General features: G+C 41.2%; 1 protein-coding gene across 1 annotated transcript in view; it reads left to right on the top strand.

Moving 5' to 3' along the window:
• The first annotated feature begins 11,062 nt into the window (after nt 1-11,062).
• The window catches only part of TLCD4 (TLC domain containing 4), a 37,076-nt gene continuing 26,829 nt past the window's right edge, over nt 11,063-21,309 (top strand). Inside the window, exon 1 of the mRNA XM_042466209.1 lies at nt 11,063-11,156. The gene's annotated coding sequence lies outside the window, so the exon portion shown is untranslated. The remainder of the gene's footprint in view (nt 11,157-21,309) is intronic.

Below are 21,309 nucleotides of genomic sequence, written 5' to 3'. Positions count from 1 at the left end.
TATTAGCAAACAACCTACTATTGTTTAGGAATGTGCATCTCCTAGAGGTCTGGGAGCCCTTTTAAATGGGAGCATTGGTGGCATGGATGCATGGCTCAATAATACTGGAGATTTTTAGGGGGCACATGCAGCCTACACTTTATCCCACCTTGCTGTAGTTGTTAATTTTTAGGTTAGGGTTTTTCAGGTGTGGTCAAAATATTACTTCTTTTAAAGAAGATGCAATCTAAGTCAAAAAGTTCTCTAAAGTAAATGAAGAAGCTTGTATTGAATCTTTATGATGTGAAAACACCAATGAAGCTGAGTAGAGGTAGAGGAAAAGGGCAGGGATTTGTTTTCACCTGCTGAATACCTAATCTGAAATTTCTCCATTGTCATAATCAGATTTATAACTATCAGAATATAGCTGGCTGAGGTAGTTGTTGGTTTTTTAATCACCCCACCTCCCAAGCCAACTTGTTTTCTGAATTTCTGGATGAGGAGTTGGCACCTTGGTGCTCTCCAGATGCTTTGGACTATAGTTCCTATACCTTCATCTGGAACATCTAGTGGGTAAGAATTGTAATTCACAACGTCTGGATGGTGCCAGGTTGTTGCTCTGACTTTGGACTGTTAAGGTTCTTCTTGCAGGATTTATAAGAGGGGGTTATATTCATTTAAATTTGAGGCACATTTATATTAATATTTCATTCATTTGCATACCCCAAGGAAGCAAATGAGTCTAAATTAATTTGAAAAGCATGTTATCTGTCCCTTGTAGAACCTGAGCTATGAGATAAAGCGTGTAGCCAATATTCTGCCCATTATTAATGCTGTGAGAAGTTAACCTGCTTGGTTTATCATCTTTAGCTGAAACATGAATCCGGAGCTATGACTGATACAACACCCACTCTCTAAGAGAAGAAACTTCCTAGTGATTTTCCTGTGGGAAGTGATTGCTATGAAGATTAGTCCAGGACTTAGTCATCATCTTCATTATCTTCTTTATTCATGCCCCTCCTTTCCCCCAAAACTGTGACTCAAGGTGACTTACAAATTAAAACAAGTTCAATATAGTTTCAAAATACAGAAAAATTAACATTATGCTAGAATTAAATGATCACCAACACTAAAAATAATTTAAAACATATTGTTTAACATGTTTGTAAAAACAGGTTAAAAACCCAATACAATTAAAACAGAGGTTGGATGGGCATGTTTTAGGAGCGCTTCAGCTGTATATTCCTGCATGGCAAAAGGCTGGACTAGTCTGCTCTTGTAGTCGCGTCTGAGTTTGTGATTTTGAAAGAGCTCACGAAGGATATTCTTAAAACCCCTTTCCTTAAAAGCCTTTGGTTTTCAAAAGCCTGATGGTTTTCAAAAGCCTGCTGGCAAGTGACTTCAATTAGTATTAAATTGATTGCTGATATTTAACTAAAAGGAACTTAATTGGCTATGATATTGACAGGGAGTGTGGAAAGTGTAGCATGTGAGCTGCCTGAAAATGCATTTTAGACCCCCTCCTTCCTGATCCCCCCCCCTAGCTTTTTTAATAGGGAAGCCAAAAACAGCTTAAGGTAGTGTGATTGGAGTGGCGGCTTCTCTCTAAGGAGCCTCCCCACCTGGCAAATGCACTGAAAACTGGCAAAAGATCCTGGAAGTTAAAAAACAAAACCGTCGTTGTCATCATCATCATTGTCATCATCATCAAAACGCTATATCAAAAGATCTCAGTACAGTTTACAAGTAAAGTTAAAACAGCTTAAAGCAATAAAAATAATTTAAATAAAGTAAAAGCTTATAAAACATAATTAATGAGTTAAAACAGAATGAAAAGATTAAAAGAGTTTAAAACTACACTCAATAGTATTTAAGAGAAATCAGTGAGGCCCCAAAGCCTTTGGTGGATAGCCATGTTTTTACTTGGGTCCTAAAAGAAATCAGTGTTGGTGCCAATTGGTCTGCCAAAGAGAAAACATTTCACAACTGGGGGGTACCCTCCCCGGGAAGGCCTTTTCCCACATCTCCACAGAATGTATTGACTTCACTAGTGGGGCACAGAGGAGGGCCCCCAGTCAATCCTGGGAGCTACTTTCAGCCACTTTCTTTGGCCCACAAATGTGATGGTATAGCCCCCTACAACTCCTTGCCCCAGTTATCCACCCTTAGTACAATTGTCCCTTCATATCCGTGGAGGAACTGTTCTGGGCACCCCACCATGGATGAAAAAAACCCACGCAAGACCTCAAGCCCTGTTGTTTTCTATAATGGCGTGACATGTGTATGCCTTCATTCAAAACAAAGGGGTCTGCTGTCTGTGGAAGCCCATGAACAAGAAGAGCCTATTGTACTGACCGTGATATTGAGTTTCCAACTAATGATAGTGCATTCAGTTTCCCCATTGTCTATAGTGACTTTAAACATTTGCCACTAAATTTTGACAGCCGACTGTAATGTCAGTTTAAATAAAAATAAAAATTCTGAAGTTTGGAGAAAGAAGGTTTGCAGACCTTCTCCAGGCTGTGGGCCATACTTAGCTTACTAGGTCACTCTGGGCTATATGAATGTGTGATCTTTGTGTAGCTATAAAAGGGCCTGTGGATTTCAGTTTGTTTTTCTTCCTGGAGCTCTGGGTGGGGTCATCCCCTCAACCTTTGTCTTTTAGAGGCTGTGTAATATTGAGCTGTGAGCCAGTGTGGCATAGTGGTTTCAGTGTTGGACTATGACTCTGGAGACCAGGGTTTGATTCCCAATTTGGACATGAAAACCCACTGGGTGACCTTGATCAGGACACATGCTCTTAACCTCAGAGGAAGGCAATGGCAATCCACAGAATGTGCAGTTCTAGAAGAAATAGAAATATTACAGTTCAGCCTGTGAGTAATGTAGAGGTTTTCTTCATTTAGCTAGTGGCTGGTGCTGTGAAAACTTGAGTCTCCCTTACCTGAAATGTTTCAGACCAGAAGTGTTAGAGATTTTGGATTTTGTTTGGATAGTGGAATAGTTGCATATATATTATTAGATACCTTGGAAATAGGACCCAATTCTAAACATGAAACTCATTTATGTTTCTTATACATTTTCTATACATAGCCTGAAGGTAATTTTATGCATAATATTTTAAAACTCATTTTGTGCATGAAATAATGTTTGTATACACTGAACACTCAAGAAAGGAAAAGTGTCACTATCTCAGCCACCCATGTGGACAATTTGGAAATCTGGAGTATTTTGGATTTTGGAATTCCTGATAAGGGAGACTCAACTGGTAGTTCAGGGTTGTCTAAAAGCTGACTGAGGGCCGAAACAGACGGCCCTAAAAGGGTGTTATCATGCCGCCTCTTTGAGCGCCAGATTGGGGCCACAGCAAACGCAAGTTGTGGCCCCGATCTGGTGTTTTTCTGCCCCCAAAAGAAGCAACATAATGCCGCTCCTTTTTGAAGTGGTAAAAAGCCTTCCTTACTGCCACTGCCACGGCTTTTCGGTGTTTCTGCAGTGCAGCATGGGTAAATGCTGTGCTGCCGAAATGCCGTGAAGCTGCCGCCTTTGTGGTTAGCCATGCAGCTTCCCAGCAACATGGGGGCAGTGTCAGGCCATGCGTAGGGTTGCCATTAGTCAGGACCTCTAAACCGGGACAAATGTAGGACAAAATTTTCAAATGTAGGACCTACTTTTTTTGGGTCCTACATTTGAAAAAGAGCCTTGCTGAGGGGAGGATTCCTTCTCTGCTTGGGCTCCATTCACAGAGCCCAAGCGGAGAAGGAATCCGCCCCCAGGGAGGCATTCTTTTCCCCTTGGGCTCCGTTTTTGCCAATGGAGCCCAAGGAAAAAGAATCCCTCCGCTCGGCGAGGATTCCTTCTCCGCTTGGGCTCCGTGAACGGAGCCCAAGTGGAGAAGGAATCTGCTCCCTTTTCAGGCCTCTGTGGAGGCTTGGCCTTCACAGAGGCCTGGAAAGAGGGAGGAGAGCCAGGCCGCCTCCCTCGGCGGAGGAGGCCAAGCAGGGAACGGGCCTCGCTCATGCGAGGCTCATTTCCCTGCCTGGCGTCTGTCGCAGGGGGGGGGGGTGTCCCAGGGCGGGGCCAAACCGGGGCGGGACCGTGTGGACCCGCCCCAAACCGAGAAAGTCCCGCCCCCAGGCGGGATATGGCATCCCTAGCCATGCGGCAACTAACCGCCACACTCCCACGCCACCCCCATGTCGGCACTTACTGCCAGTCTGTTTTGCCCTCAAGCCTATTGATTTCTTTTCCACTTGCTATAGACATCACTATAGGCTTCCACTCTTTACAGCAGTAGCTGGTAGCTGGTTATTTATTTATTTATTTTGATTTCGATCCCACCTTTCTCCCCGAAAGGGATCCAAGGCAACTCACAAATAACAATTCTAAAAACATATTACAATAAAACAATTTAAAATATCATCTAAAAACAATATAAAATCACAGACATTAAAACCACACTAAAACCATGATACCCACCCTATATAACAAACACCCAAGCCACCCCATGGTTATACATCAAAAGCCTGCCTGAATAAAGCCGTTTTTGCTTGCCGACGAAAGGCAAGCAGGGACGGGGCCAGCCATGCTTCTCATGGAGGGCAGTAGCTGCTACCAAAAAAGCTCTCTCTTGTGTCCTCACCAGCCAAGGCTGTGGTGGTGCTGGGACCAAGAGAATGCCTTCCCTGGAAGATCTTAGGGCTCTAGCAGGTTTGTATGGGGAGATACGGTCTCTCAAATAATCTGGATCCAAGCCATGTAGGGCTTTATAGGTCATGACCAGCACTTTGAATTGTGCCTGGAAACAAAAACAGTGGCCATTGAAGCTACATGCTCCCTGTAACTGGCTGTGGTGGGCTGGGGCATTTTGCACCACGATGTTGTTGCCCTGTAACTCCCATAGTTCCTCACCATTAGCTATCCTGGCTAAAGATGAAAGAAGTTGCCATTCAACATCATCTGGAAAGCTGACAACTCTCCTGCCCTCTAGGGTTTTCATCAATGTTTCCAAGATTATTATGATAAAGAAAACCAACTTATTTTCTGACAAATGATGCCAAGTTGTTAATATATTGGTACATATGAGTATATCAACTATACTAACATATTCAGAAAATATCTGGTATGACATTCTTAAGACTGTCCTTTGATTATATTTTTAAAACCCCTATTACTGGTGATGGTTTTGTTGGAATATGCCTGGTCAGTATGGTCAGTTCCCATGTTAGCTGGGGTAGGCTTTAGAATATGTTTTGTGCCTCACACACCCCTTTCACATCCTCCGTATCTTCTGTCCTTGCTTGTTTCCCCTCCTTATCCATTTCATAATTTGTTTTCTGCTTTCTCCCTCTTTAAATCAATACCATTTCTCTCACTCTACAATCTGAATGTGTATCATGCTTGAATGGTGTAGCTTGGCAGACCAACCCTGCAGAGACAGTATCTGTTCTTCCTTTTCCCCTTTCCTCTGTGTGACACCTATATGCCTAGTCCTGCTGTGGTTTGTGGGATTTATCCCCCCTCCATAGAGTTTATTTTCTCAATTTCTTTTATCATTATGAACATCTTAGCATTCAGATACTTTGTTTTGGCTGCTTTGGTGGTACTGTTTTGGATGAAAGATAGTTTGAACTTTTAAATAAAAGTTAAATGTTGACTTAAGTAGCCTTTTTAGAGAGTCCTGTCCTTACCAGTGTGAACAGATACATACTTTTAAGTGATATAATTGGGATCTACATGATTGTCTACTTAAGGAGTGTGACAATACAAACACCTTTTAGCTGAGTTTGAGTGCAAATAGTACAGCTTTGAGTTCATACTACCTTTTCTGTATTTTCATTTATTTAAAATGTTTCTAACAGATGTTTTGGCAACGTCTTCAAGGCAGCTGGCAAGGCATCTTGCAAGAGCTGTACATACAATATATCTATTCTTAAACACCTATAAATATGAATTTATAAGAGCATTACTGTCCTGATCAGAAACTTGAAAAGGAGCTAATGGGGCAACCCAAAAGCTATCCAGGAGAGGGCCACCTTGGCCTGGTAGCCAAAAACCTATACAGAAGAAGGTAAAATACACTTATTTAAATCTTAAGGATACAGGGATTTGACTTGATCATACTGTACATAATTTCAGTGAAGTTTTGCCTACACTATCTGTAAAAGAATGTCCCTTCCAGTTAAGCATGATACAGTATCATTGGGGAACTAACATCATACAGTTTTCACTGCAGAAGTCTATCTAATATGCTATTGACAATATTTCTTCTCTGCTTTTTGGTCTCTCTGTGAGCATGCGTTTACAAAGCAATTAAAACACATTAACTATATTGACACATGACGAGACCAGAATATTTGAGGCAATCAGATCCCCTTGTCTCAAAGAGCTAAGAATAAATTTGCATGGTGCATTACTTCTGCCGGAGGAGGAGAAAAATAGCAATGAAAAGAAAAACAGAGGACAGAGGAAAAAGCTCAGATTACCCTGGATCCAAGCATGTCATCATCCACTACCAGGTCATTAGAATCTTGTTTTACTACATACAGAAGCATTCTGTCCCAAATGTTTTTCAACCCGGGATTTCTCTATTACATGTAAAGTATATTCCTTTAATTCATGCTTGCAGCTGCCCCCAGGATGGCATGCTCAAGGAACCTCCTAAAAATTAGTCAATTCACAGTTGTTTTAAGCACTTTGTAAATAGAATAATTAAAGTAAGAGAACCTTTGGCCTTTCAAATATTTCCCCCCCCCCCAGATATTTTGGATGTCAGCTCCATAGCCCTTGCTTGTCATTGGTCATGAAGCTGATGGGAGTTGAAGTCTAAGACATCTGGATGACCAAAAATGTGTGTTCTCCAAACCCCATTCCTGGATTTAAAATTTAATGCATTTAATACTCATTCCTAGTAGTTCATAGAATAACCATTCTAATCACAGAAAGCTGTGATGTTATTCAGAGAAACTTAAAGCCAGACTGTTACAAGCAATACATATTGTGTTAAATTGTTCTGCCAGTGGAAGACCAATGCCATAAATCCAAGATGGGAAAAATGTGTACCTCCAGATGTTTGTTGATTGCAACTCCTATCAGCATAGGAAGTGATGAGGAATCCTGGGGTTTACAGTCCTATGACATCTGATGGGCCACATTTGGTACACTCCTGTCTTGGATAGATGAGAGTTTTGGGAATCCTTTCTCCTTTCTCTAGAAAGTGTTCCCTTCTTGTGTCCTAAGAGTATGTGGGTGTTCATTTACTTGCAAGAACTATCATGATGTATGTACATGAGGATGAGGTATTTTGTGTAAATGTCAACTATCATGCTTGTTGTTGTACCAACTTATAGTAACTCTGAAGAACCAACAGAAAGATCCAGTTTTGTGCAATAGCTAGTTTGACAGATTAAATAGACTCAAGCTTTTATATCTTTTATATTTTTATATCTATAAAGCTCATTTGGGTTTTAGCCTGGTCGCTCATTCTCTCTCTCGGCCTAACCTACTTTACAGGCTCGATGTGAAAAATAAAACAAATGGAGGAAGACAACCCCATGCATTTCTTGACCTCTTTAGAAGAAAGATGGCAATACTGTAATTGCAATAACAACTATAATTACAGAATGAATATAATAATGAAGTATAGGTTTATTATAGCATCAGCTGATGTTTATATAGTCTATTAATAGTATACGCAAGTGCTACTCGAAGCGCTGGCCCCTGAATTGGTGCCGATCTGTGAGTCATTGCCTGGTCAATCCTGGCAAGTTTCAAGGAAAGAAAGAAAGCATTGTACCCAATGGTCAGGTTGGGAATATATATATTATATATATAATTGCTGGTCCCTCACATCAAGTGTCTAACAAAGCACTGGTGTACACTATTATAATATTATTGTAAAGTTTGCAAAAGAGGAGCAGAGTTCTGTCTCATCCCTTACAGAGGACTGCAAATTAAAAAGAAACAAGTGGTAGGCGGTATGTGTGTATGTGGTGAAAAGACATCACAAGCAGCATTATTTTTGAAGCAGTTGTAACCTCTAATATGTGCTGGAAAGCAAAGGGAGGCTCTTCTGGTGACAACTCTAACTTCCCACAGATGAGGCCTTATGCCCCATCTTCTAGTGGGGGCACATTTTCCTCCCCCTTTCCTCACTTTATGAGGATGGCCTTGTTTATTTGGCTTCATCTCTCTTCTCTTTTCTCTTCCTTTTGCCTCCTTTGGAACCTATCATTTTTATTGATTGATTGATTTTTGGGAGCTGAGAGTATGTGACTCATCCAAGGTCCATGGCCAAGAGGGGTCTCCAGAGTCGTAGTCCATATGTTACAAATATTAACTCTTCACATTAAATCTTTTTACAATCAAAGATATAATCCTTGGCAGATAGTCAGTAAGATATCAGTATATAGTCATTGTGTGTATGCCTTCAAGACACCTGTCTAACCTTGAAGCTTTAAACATCCTGGAAGGAAAGTATGATTAGGACATTGTTGTTTTCTGCCTACACGTTTTTTCCAATTGATGGTGTATGCATATGTGCCTTCAAGTAATCTTCTGACTAATGAATTTCATACAGTTTTCTTAGGCAAGAAATACCCCTCAGTGGTGATTTTGCCCATTCCTTCTTTTGAAACTGAGCCTACATCCAAGGACTAACCAGGGCTGACTCTGCGTAGCCTCCAAGAGCAGCCAAGATTTGGTGCCTTTAGGGCAGTGGTTCCCAACCTTTTCTGTGCCCCATATCAAGGGACTCAAGGCGGTGAACAACCAGTTTAAAGCAGTACAATTTAAAAACAACAACACATTAAAATGTATAAATATAAAATTTAAACTATTTTAAAAGTTTAAACAATTAGGAGTTAACACAGAATATGTTAAAAATACAAACTTTAAAACAATATATATATATATATATATATATATATACATACACACACACACACACCCCACCCCCATGAATAGAATAGAATATAGTTTTCCTGATGCAAAACATGAAGACTTCTTGAGAAATCCAGTGTCCTCTCCCTACTTAGGAGCCTGTGGCTTCACAAGGGAAGGAAACATGCTGGATTCCAAGGAAATATCTTCTTTGAACTGCAAATGGACATTAAATTTCCTTGGCTACCAGAGACCCCATGGCCAAAAAGGGAAGGTGCCAGCCTGCAGATAGCCCTCCCTACCATTTGAACTAAGACCAGAAACAGAAAATGGAGGCCTACGACTAACATCTTCAATTTTTTTTCTCCTTTTTGCCTGATGAAGAAGCCAGTGTCACTTCGAAAGCTTGAACATGTAATTGTGCATTTTTGTTGTCCCAATAAAGGTATCATTGTTTGGATGCTACTGGATTTGCTATAAGGCCAACACAACTACCCCTAAATGTTTTATAGCTTCATGGGGTTATTCTTGGCAAGATTTCTTCAGAGGGGTGTTTGTGTGCATGCGCATGTGTGCACCATAAGGCTGAGAAAGTGTGACTTGGCCAAGGTCACCCGCTGGGTTCCATGGCCAAGGGGGGAATTGAACCCTGGTCTTGAGAACTGTCGTCCAACACTTATAAGCCATGATCTTTCTCAATATGGTTTATTATCCATGGCTGGGAGCAGTGGGGTCACTAGGGGGGTGCGGACTGCACCAGGTGACACCACTGCTCTTCAAACACCTATCTTTTGGCAGAAATGGGCTGTGGCATTTACTTCCCTTTAAAATGCTTTAAGAGTGGGGTGAAGCTCAGTGGGAGGAGAAAGGAGAGGCCCCATAATTTTTTTAAAAAATTAAATATTTCCAATTTTTAATTTTTTTGATTTTTTTAAATTGAATTTTTAATTTTTTTTAATTTAAAAAACCCCATCTCACTTTAACCAAATCTTCACTCTGCATTTAGGTTGTGCATATGATGTTGCAATTGTGCTAATTGCTTATGTCGCAACGATTGGCAGCATGACACTTTGTGCTAGATGGAAATTATTATTATTATTGTGAAGTCAAAGGCTTTCATGGCCAGCATCCATAGTTTTTTGTGGGTTTTCCTGGCTATGTGGCCATGTTCTAGAAGAGTTTATTCTTGATGTTTCTCCAGCATCTGTGGCTGGCATCTGCAGAGAATGCTGGCATGGAAGAGAGTGGGATATACATACACACACACACACTGTGTGATCTCTTCCAACTCTATGATTCTATAATTCTACGATTCAAAACAGTCTTCCCAACCCAGGTTCATACAGTGTGTGTGTGTGTGTGTGTGTGTGTGTGTATATATATATATATATATACACACACACACACACACATACACCCAACTCTCTTCCATACCAGCATCCTCTGAAGATGCCAGCCACAGACGCTGGCAAAATGTCAAGAATAAACTCTTCTAGAACACAGCCACATAGCCCAAAAAAACCACAAAAAATTATTAGGATGATGATGATGATGATTACAATTATTATTATTATTATATTTATTTGTATCCCGCTCTTTTCCCCGAACTGGGACTTTCAGAGCGGCTTCACAACATTAAAAAACAACAGTACAATGAAAAACATAGAAAGAAGTATGTTAAAGAGGAATTAAATTATTACAATATTAAAACAGATAGTTATTAAAAGAATAAAAGACATTTTAAAAAGAGAAAACTATATATAATATATTTATAATGTATATATATATATATATATATATATATATAAGTAATTTATATTTATATATAGTTTATAATACATATAATATATATTATAAATTATATATATATATTTATATATAAAATAAATTTGTATTAAATTATGTATACATATATACAACTATATATATATATATATATATATATATATATATAATATTTTGTTTTTAGATAGATAGATAGATAGATAGATAGTAACTCTATGACAATGTCTGAGTGACCTGCTGCTGCTGCTGCTGCTGCCAGTGGCTGGGAGGCTTAATCCCTTCAGCAGCGAAAGTCCGGCCCCTTTAAGGCAGAGGCAGCAGCAGGCGTAAGGCGATCCTGCAGTCAGTCGGAGAGGGAGCCTGGCCTCGCCTTGCAGCAGCAGCAGCAGCAGCAGCAGCAGCAGCAGCAGGAGGGTGGGCCTGGAGGAGGAGTGAGGAGGAGGATGGAGCCAGCCAGGAGCCCCCCGGGACCCTCCGGCGCCTGAGGAGGACACGGCCCAAGCTCCTCTCCGGTGAGCCAAGGCAGGGACAGCAGGAGGAGGAGGAGGCTTGCTTGCTCTGGGTCTGGGCTGCCTGGCAAGGAGGCAGAGGAGCAGGTGGAGGGGCACTGCTCAGGGTCTGGGCTGCAGTCTCACAGCAGAGGAGGAGGAGGAGGTGGAGGTATTGCTTGGGGTAGGGGCTGCAGTGCAAACCCCTAGTAACAGGAGGAGGAGCGGTGGAGGTGGCACTGGTGGTATTGGTCCGAGTCCAGCAATGCAACCCATAGTAGCAGCAGAGGAAGAGGTGGAGGTGCTATTGGCATGGGCTGCAATGCAACCCATGCTAACAGGAGGAGGAGCAGCAGAGAAAGAGGAGCAGGTGGGAGTTGCAATGTCACAGCAAAGCAGGAGGAGGAGGAGGTATTGCTCAGGATGTGGACTGCAGTGCAAACCCTAGTAACAGGAGGAGGAGCAGCAGAGGTGGAGGTGGTCTGGGTTTGACCTGCAATGCAACCCATAGTAACAGTAGAAGAGGGGTAAGTGGAGGTATTGCTCAGGATGTGAGCGGCAGTGCAACCCCTAGTAACAGGAGGAGGAGCAGTAGAAAAAGAGGAGCAGGTGGATGTGGTATTGCTCTGAGTCAGGGCTGCAAGGCAATCCCTAGTAATAGCAGAGGAGGAGGAGGTATTGCACAGGATAGGAGCTGCAGTGCAACCCTTAGTAACAGGAGGAGCAGCAGCAGCAGAGGAAGAGGAACAGGTGGAGGGGGTCTGGGTCTGGTCTGCAATGTAACCTCTAGTAACAGCTGGAGTAGCAGCAGAGGAGGAGAAGGTGGACGTGGTATTGCCTGGGGCCTGGACTGCAACACACCCCCTAGTAACAGGAGGAGTAGCAGTAGAAGAAGAGGGGCAGAGGTGGTATTGCTTTGGATCTGAGCTGCAATGTAAGAGGCATAGTAGAGGAGGAGGTATTACTCCGATCTGGGATACAGTGCAACCTGTAGTAACAGCAGAGGAGTTGGGGGGTATTGCTCTGGATCTGGGCTGCAATGGAACTCGTAGTGACAGGAGGAAGAGCAGGTGGAGGTGGTGTCGCTTGTGGTCTGGGCTGCAATGCAAGCATAGTAATAGCAAAGGAGGAGGTGGAGGTGTTGCTCTAGATCTGGGCTGCTGTGTAACCCCTAGTAACAGAAGGAGTAGTAGTAGAGGAGGAAGCAGAAAGAGTGGTTGTCAGGAAGGCACAGCAGTCCGGTGGAGTAAAGCACAGAGAAGGAGGAGGAGGAGAGGGCCCTGGGTTCAGGGAGTGGGGCTAGCTGCCGCATCACTTTATTGCCCAGGTAGAATAGCATCCCATGTCCACAAAAGAGGCATACCTTCATTGGGCCAACTTGGCTAGATGGCCAACCTGGATATGTTTCCTGGGTCAGATGAGATTTGAGCGCTGTGCTGCTCCTTTCATACTGTCGAGAAAGTGGTCCAGCATCTTTGGAAAGATGCACTGAGGATTTTTGCAAGGTGCTTTAGAGACCTGGAGACTTTTAAAGTTCCCTATGGCGCTTTACAGACCGCCCAAAAGGGCGGTCTGCCGGCGCTGGTGTTTGCTGCGTGAAGGAGCCACAGCGGACAAACTGCGCGGCTCTTCCGCGCAGCAAAAAGAAGCCGCAAAAAGCAGCTTCTTTTTGCGGCTCCATTATGACGCCGCAAAGCGCCATTGGCGCACTTGCGGCGTCATAATGGCGCCAAGACATGCGGACGCTAAGCATCTGCTACATCAAAATGGCGGAGCCCATGTAGAATGGGCGCTGCCATTTTGTACGTGCTCGGCACGTACTAGGGTTAGGGGCATCCGGAAAGGACAGCCCTTCTTAACCCTAGTACTTTTGACGGTGTGGAACCCGCCTATGTAAATCTTTTTTTTAACAGTAAGAAACCAAAAGAGTGGTCCAAAACACACTGCAGAAATAATCTAGTTTGAGACCGCTTTAGCTGCCCTGGCTCAATGCTAGGGAATCCAGGGATGTGTAGTTTTGTGAGACATTTGGCCTTTTCTGTTAGACAGCCCTGCTGCCACAATGAACTACAATTTCCCTGGATTCCCTAACATTCAGCCAACACAGTTAATGCAGTCTCAAACTGGATTATTTCTGTAGTGTATTTTAGACCAGTATTAAATAGAGAACAGTGTAAGATCTGGTATACTGCTCCAATTTTACTTGTGTAACCTGTTTAGCTTTCTGCATGATGCTTCTGCTGTAGTGTCTTCTTTGATGAGAAAAGGCTTGATCATTGCTCATCAGATTGGGTATTTTACTTGCTGTCCATTCTCATTTCATTTTATGAATCAAGGGAGGCAAGCACTTCTGGTTATGAATTAACATTGTTCGTAGTTCTTGTTTCGTCCTCATTTAAAAATTCAGTGCAGCTATTTATATCTGACAACACAGTCGTATACGTGTTTACTCACAAACAAGTCTTGATAGGTTCAATGAGGTTTACTCCTAAGTAACTGTACATAGATTTATGGTACATATGTTCCTTATATAGTTGGCTTTCCGTTTCCACAGATGGATTCAACCATCTGTGAAAAATATTCCAAAAAAGATAGAAATTCCAAAAAGGAAACCTCCATTTTGCCATTTTATATAAAGGATGCCATTTCATTGTTCCATTGTATTTAGTGGGACAGGAACGCCCACAGATTTTCTTATCCACGGGGGTCTCAGCGGATACCAAGGGTCCACTGTATTTCTACTTTAGGATTGAAAAGACATGTAAAATCTGTGGGGAGTAAGCGTTGTGTGTTGTATGCCAACATAAACATATAAAATTTCTCATAATAATAAAAGGTATCTTGAGAATCTGAAATACTGGCAATAAACAAATGAATTTGGGTATTTATGACTGCAGGGCACAGAAAGCTTTCTGAATATGGACAATTTTGGATTGGAGCTACAGGTATTGGGATGTTTGGAGAATTGTCTGGAGAGGAGAGGCTGGTCCAAAAGATAATTTGGCTAATCTGATTCATAATTTGAGTTTACAAATTAGTCATTTGATTATATTGGGCAAAGAATCCTGGATTTTCTTCCTTCCCTTTTGACCTTTTCACTTTTGTAATTGTATCCTCACTAGAAGTCACTTGCTCTGCTTCTCTTGGTGCCCTAGCAAATTTGCTTTGGAGGGACTCCTTTAATCATTTTCTTTGATGCCACAGAAACCCTTGGCAGTCTAGACTCAGCCAATTTGAAAACTAAGTAGGATGTACAATCCAAGTTCCAGTTTTCCAATTGCAAGGATATTTTGTATCACATATAAATTTAGTTGATCTTCTAGTAACTTGCAATAAAAATGCACATCTTTTGCAGCTTGCAGTATTCTTACAGGCTTGCAGCTTACAGGATTCATTAATAGTGTAATTAGCGATTGCCACAGCTTTAGTTTGGATAGTCATAATAATAATGATTATGATAATAATAATTTTATTTATTTATTTATTTCCTGCCTTTCTCCCAATATAGAGACTCAAGGTGGCTAATGAACAACTGGGTGACATGTAGTACTCTGCTAAAACTGTGCTTTGCAAGTACAGAAACTATAGTCGCAAAACTTTAAGGGGTATTTTAATGCAATTGAGTTTGACTTTGGGGACAGTTTCATACTGTTTATGTGAGTCTAGTTGTCCCACAGGAGATGAATCTTGAGTTGTCTAGTGCTTCTTAAGCTGTTGTGGGCCTAGCACCATATTTGTACCCATTGCTACAGCTATTTGTTTCTCCTCTGGAAACTTGCCAAGGAATGGCAGCCAGTGGTTTGTGGACCAGCATTGGTCCACAGCCCACAACTGCATAGTGCTGTTCTAGAACTATAGTAGAAAAGAATGGATGTGGGTGATTTACCCACCAAAAACTGGGTATGATAATCTTCACCCATCCACTCCTGTTTGGTTAAGAGGGAAATGCATTTGATACTAAAACAGAACCGCAGCATCACTGTAGACACCTGCATGGAGTAATGGTTTGAGCGTTGGACTAGGACAGTGATTCCCAGACTCTGGTCCTCAAGGTGTTTTGGACGTAAACTGCCAGCAGCCTCAGCCATCTTGGCCAGTTGCCTGGGATTCTAGGAGCTGAAATCCAAAACATGTGGAAGGCCAGAGTTTGGGAATCACTGGACTAGGGCAATAGGAAGGTAGAGTTCAAATCCCTGTTTGGCCATAGAAACCCACTGGCTGACCTTGGGTAAGCCATACTCTTTAAGCTTTAGTAGAAGGCAATGGCAAACCCCTTCTGAACAAATTTTCCCTAGAAAATCCTATGATAGATTCGGGCTATGTGGCCATGTTCTAGAAGAGTTTATTCCTGTTTCGCCAGCATCTGTGGTTGGCATCTTCATGCTGGCGAAACATCAGGAATAAACTCTTCTAGAACATGGCCTCATAGCCCAAAAAACCCACAAAAACTATGGATGCCGGCCATGAAAGCCTTCAACTTCACAACAACTGTGTTTTTGTGTTGAACCATTTCTGATTTGCAGATGTATGAAGTAATTCTTTGTTACTAGCCCATCTTAGTGTATTATAATACTGGTATATGTTAACAAATGTTCAATACGGTTATTTTTTTAAAAATGCCATGTGACGCTTAGTTAGTCCTTTGCAAATTGGCTATGTAAAATTAACTCATAAGTAATTGTTTCAAATTAGAGCGCCAACTTCATGTTTAACATTACAGTGTTAAATATTTATTAGGGATACTGTGTACTTGCTCTTACATTCATAAGTCTCTACAAACAAAGCAACGAGACAGTGCATTAAAAACACAGTAATGTAATGTAGGAAATATTTCAAGTGAACTATTGGCTCCATGGGGCAAAAAGATATACTTGTTTTCTAAAGCAACATGTAAAATACGGCAGCATTGAGGCCTGAGAGGTATCATCACAGAGAAGGCCCATCTCCATGACTCCACTAGATAGAAATTCATAGGCTATAGACTTCTGGCATGGACAACTGAGCCTTCCCCTGAATATTGCAGTAGGCTTGGAAATTGGTACTATGGAAGACACATTTTGAGATAACCTGGGCCCAAGTTGTGTATGGCTTTGTATATTAATATCAACTTTAATCCTAGCTCAGTATCAGACTGGTAGACAGGATGGATCCTTAAACACAAGGGTATGTATGAGGTAAGGCACCTCAGATCTGTAACTGAGCCATTGCATTCTGTATAAGCTGCAGCTCCCAAACTAGCCTCATGTAGACCATATCACCAGGCTATCCTTCTCCAGGTGTGGACACAGTTGAGATACTAGCCTAAGCTCTTAGTGTGCAATCCTAGCCATAGAAGTCACTTGAGATTGCACTGATAGTCGTGTATCTGGGAGCACCTATAAAAAATAAAATAAAGGTTAATAACTGCAAATCTATTTTTCAGGGGGAATGAAAAACTAGCCAGACTTGGTAACCTGCCTAATTCCTTTACTTGGGAAACTCATCCACAGTCCCTCTGTCTTATCAGGATTGAGCTTCAGCTCTTTGGCTCTCATCCAGTCCACCTCTGCAGTCAAGTATTGACATCTTTCCTGATTTGGATGTAACAGAAATAGAGTAAATGTTGTCCACATATTGTAAATGTTATCAGTCTTGTTCCAGATCCCCTAATGCTCAAACCCAGTAGCTTCATGTAGGTATTAAGAAGCCTAGGATACAAGATGCAGGGTGACCAGATATCCTCCTTTGCTAAGACATGTCCCATATTTCAACCTTCTATCCAGGAGGATTTTCAAAATAGCCTCCATTTTGAGCATGACTAAGGAGCATGTTTGCAGCTTTTATTTTGTCTTGTTCTACATTTTTCGTGAGCGTTCAACATTTTGCGATGCCTTCTCCTCCTTTGTGGTTATGACATTTGGTCACCCTGCACAAGATGGTACTTTGTAGCATGTCACAGCGAGACTCCCATGGACTGACATACAGGTCCTCAATGCAACCTACTGTACTTTGTAGACAGGAATGGAACAAATGTACAGTAATAGAGTGCCTTAACCCCTAGTCCACAGAGTTGGTCTGAGAATATACCATTTCCATAAACAGTAAGACTACAGTCTCACTCCTGTTTCTTTCCTCATAAGGTTCTCCATCAGGCTGACTGCAGCGCATTCTGCATCATGACCACACTGAGATCCAGAATGCACTACTGTTTTAACCATCTAATCTTACCCCTAGTTACTTGGAAACAAATCCCGCTGATGTTCGCTGGGGTGTTTTTGGGACAATGCAGTTCTATAATGTTTTCTTAGAAGTCCAGGGGAGTTTATTGGGATTTACTCTCTGTGTATAGGACTGTGGGTCTTGCAGTTCAGGGATGCACATTTTTAGCCAGCTTTTATAGCTGGCCAGAACTTATGTTCATTAAAGATCCTGGCCCACAAAGATATTTAAGGGCATTACATAGTTAGTCTACAGATCTATTGATGTTGGATCATGTTGCTAGATACAATGAAACATAAAAGGATAGGTATCATTTATCCAAATTAAAACAATAAATGTGTATGTTAATCAGGAGCCAAACAAGAACTATTTATGGAACATCATTTTGCATATGGGAGACTTGAAAATTGGGCACAGAAGCTTGCTTCTGCGTATTTATTGTTCCAGCTGAATTGATCTGGTGTAGAGCAGCAGTCCTTTACATTGAAAGACAAATGTGTTAAACAAGCAATCATGATTTATTGTTGTAAGAACTTTGCCGCTTGCTACAGCTGAAATGGATTTTTTCCCCTTAAATCAACCCTTCTTTAGAAGTAAGAATATGTGTTGATTCATGCAATATGTAGATAATTTTAGTTGTAATTCAATTTTAGTTAAATCTCACCACTAGACTTTCACAAGGAACTGACAAGTGATAGAAACAGATGTTAAAACTGGTACTAACAGTACAGAGTTGGTGAAGAGGTCATTCTTACCCTCATCCTGAATTTTGAAATACTTTATTATTTTGAAAAGTGTACTAAAAGCTAAATTTAATCAAATATGTTGGTTTTTGCTGAACAAATGAAATCAATGCATTTTGAAGAAATATTTTTCTCAACACACTCTGAAAATTATTTCTTAATAATTTCCTACTATTAAGAGCTGAACATTGCACCCTGTGGAAGAGTAAACTCTCAACTGATTTTCTGTTGAAATTATAGCTGGTATATTCAAGTGTTGTAATCTTGCCCCTGGAGGCTAATTAACAAGATGCTATTTTCCGGGGACATAGGAAGCTCCATTGCTGAGCCTATTTAATGTGAAGCCTAAGTATTAATACTGTTATATGGAATCTCTTCTTATACATCTAGCTTTAATTCTTAAATAAGTACTTTTAATCCACACTTGGGATTTTAAAATAGTTGTTCTGTGGGTCCCTCCATTTTCTTGGAAGTCTACCAAGCTTCAATGAAAAGAGCAGTAATGGAGCAGTAGCTTCCTAGTTCAGATGACAGCTTTCCCATCACTACTAATCTTCTCTTGCAATACGTAACAACAGGAGAGTACACATTATTCTACGATGCACTTCTGGTTTAAGCAGGACAGCAGTTAGACCCAAGAGGCATAGTCTGCACTTTGGACAAATCAACTTTACCTTCTTAAACCCACGTAGAAGTTTCTGTGCATAGGAGTTCCTCTAATCCAAACCAAATGGGATTTAAATTCACAGTCAGAGCTAGTAAACAGTGCTATTTTAATTGACTGAGAATTTAATGGCTTATAGGGAAGCCAACAAACCTTTTTCAGGCACTTGCTTCCACAAGGTGAGGCCTATTTTTCTGATGTATTAGTGATCCTAACTAAATTAAGTTTTTGCTACTTAGATCAGGTTACTGTGAAAATAAATATATATAAGGCCTGTTACAGACTGCCAAAATAAAGCTGCTTTGGGTCACTTTGAGGGCATGCTATTTAAATGACACATGGGTCCTAAGATTCTGGAGGTTGCGCCAAAGCCACTCTCCATTCCTAAGCACTGGAGTGCAGCTTCTTAGGGTGCACGCATCATTTAAACAGCATACCGCCAAAGAGACCCAAAGCAGCTTTATTTTGGCAGCCTGTAACAGGCCTAAAAGAACTTACTGGAATTTCCGTAATGGAAAAACAGAATATTGACCCCTTCTTTCCTAAGCTCTGCTAAGACTGACTTGAGCCTCGTCCTTTTGTTTACTTAGAATTTATCATTTAGCTCCTATTTAGCTAGAGATTGGGTTGACATTGAGGCTTTCATTATTTCATCTGTGTGATATTAATTATTTACCTTTAATTTTCATTTTCTCTCTTTCCCTCATTAATTGTAGTCATTCAGGCTTCCCAAATTTTAAGCTCTGATGTCTTGGTGCATGTATGAAATGTTGCGTGGTATGCACATGTACTCTGGCCTTGCTAGTTCTGGTAGATAAATGCAGGCACTCCAGCATTTCATGGATGAAATCTAGGAAACATGATCAAGCAATATCACAGTGTTGTCAACACGGCAAAAGGTATTAGTGCGGGAAGATGCAGAAGCTAGAAAAGGCTGCTGCTCTTTGCTTGTGCCCGAGTCTACTGGAAAGGGCAAGATTCTGCCTTTCCTCTCTCTCCCACTGAGTTAATTGAATACAGTCAATTTTTGCAGTTTGAGCACAGTTTGCAGCAACTGAACTATGCTGAAGACAAAGGACAAAAGTGGGAAGATAAGAGAGAAACCTGAACATTTTAAAAGCAGCTGGAAAACATGGGACAATAAGAGCATTAGTCAGAACTATTCCTGCCAAATCAAGACAGATGGAAGTGCATGATATTAGAGAAAATTTAGTTTCTATTTAGTAATTGGTTTATCATAAAGGAGACCTGGTGGCGCAGGGATTAAATGCCAGTACTACAATCACAAGGTTGTGAGTTTGATCCTGCAAGGATCCAGGGTCTACTCAGACTTCCATCCTTTTGTAGGTTGGTAAAATGAGTGCCCAGCTTGTTGGGGGCAATTGGCTTACACATTGTAAACCGCTTAGAGAGTGCTGAGTGCACTGATAAGTGGTATAGAAATGTACATGGTATTACTATTAGTTTAGCAATTAAATGGGCCACCTAAAGGCATCACCGACTTGGAATAATTACTAAGGAAGGTAAAAGAAAGTGCAAAGGCAGGCTTACTGCTGAACATAAAGAAAACAAAAATAGTAACCATGGAAGATCTACCAAGACACTGAGGAAATCAAAATAGTTAAAGATTTTCCATACATTGGATCAATCAATAATCAGAATGGAGAGTGTAGTCAGGAAATAAAAAGAATGGGAAGGGCAGCCATGAAATAACTAGACAAGATCCTAAAGTGTAAAGATATACAACTGGGTACTAAAAGTTAGAATCTTCCAAGCGATTCCATATTACCATGTGTGGATGTGAGAACTAGAGAATGAAAAAAGGAAATAGAAAACTCCCCAACTTATTTGAGATGTGGTGCTGGAGAAGATTGCTGAGGATACCATGGATGGTCAAAAAGACAAAACAAATGGGTCTTAGAATAGATTGTAGCCTGAACTCTCCATTGAAGCCAAGATGAATGAAACTGTTGCCACATCATGAAAATCCATAACTCACTAGAAAAGAGAATAATGCTAGGGAAAGTAGAAAGCAGAAGAAAGAGAGGAAGATGACATGCCAGATGGAGAGACTCAATCAGGGAGGTCACTGGCCTCAATTTACAGGATCTGAGCAGAGCAGTGGAGGTCAAGGGGGTCTTATGGATGTCCACAGGGTCACCATGAGTCGGGGTTGATTTGAGGGCAATAAACAACTAAAACTATGGGAATGATACTTGGTTCATGAAAGTCCCTGGTAGGCAGAAATGTGTAAATGAAAACACATATGTACTTGTAAGAACCACAGACAGCCTGACAAAAATCTGTGAATTTAGGGAATAGTGATGGCAGCTGAGCTGTAGAGAGGAGTCCAGGCAAAGAGTCAAAAGAAGCAGCTGCTGAAAACATGAGTTTATTAATTAAATGTACAAATGGGGCTTGCGGGACAATATTGCAGTCAATTCCAGTTCCTCTTTAGGACCTCACACAACCTACAATAGGAGCCTTTTAATTTTTCAGGAGCCTTCTGAAGGACATCAACAAGCATCCAAATAAGGAGAAAGTGGAGGAAAGACCTCCAAGCTTTCTGCTG

The sequence above is a fragment of the Sceloporus undulatus genome, chromosome 4 (assembly GCF_019175285.1).
Source record: "Sceloporus undulatus isolate JIND9_A2432 ecotype Alabama chromosome 4, SceUnd_v1.1, whole genome shotgun sequence".
Lineage (NCBI taxonomy): Eukaryota > Metazoa > Chordata > Lepidosauria > Squamata > Phrynosomatidae > Sceloporus > Sceloporus undulatus.
The sequence above is the reverse complement of the archived record's forward strand: the minus strand, read 5'-3'. Positions and strand labels throughout refer to the sequence as shown.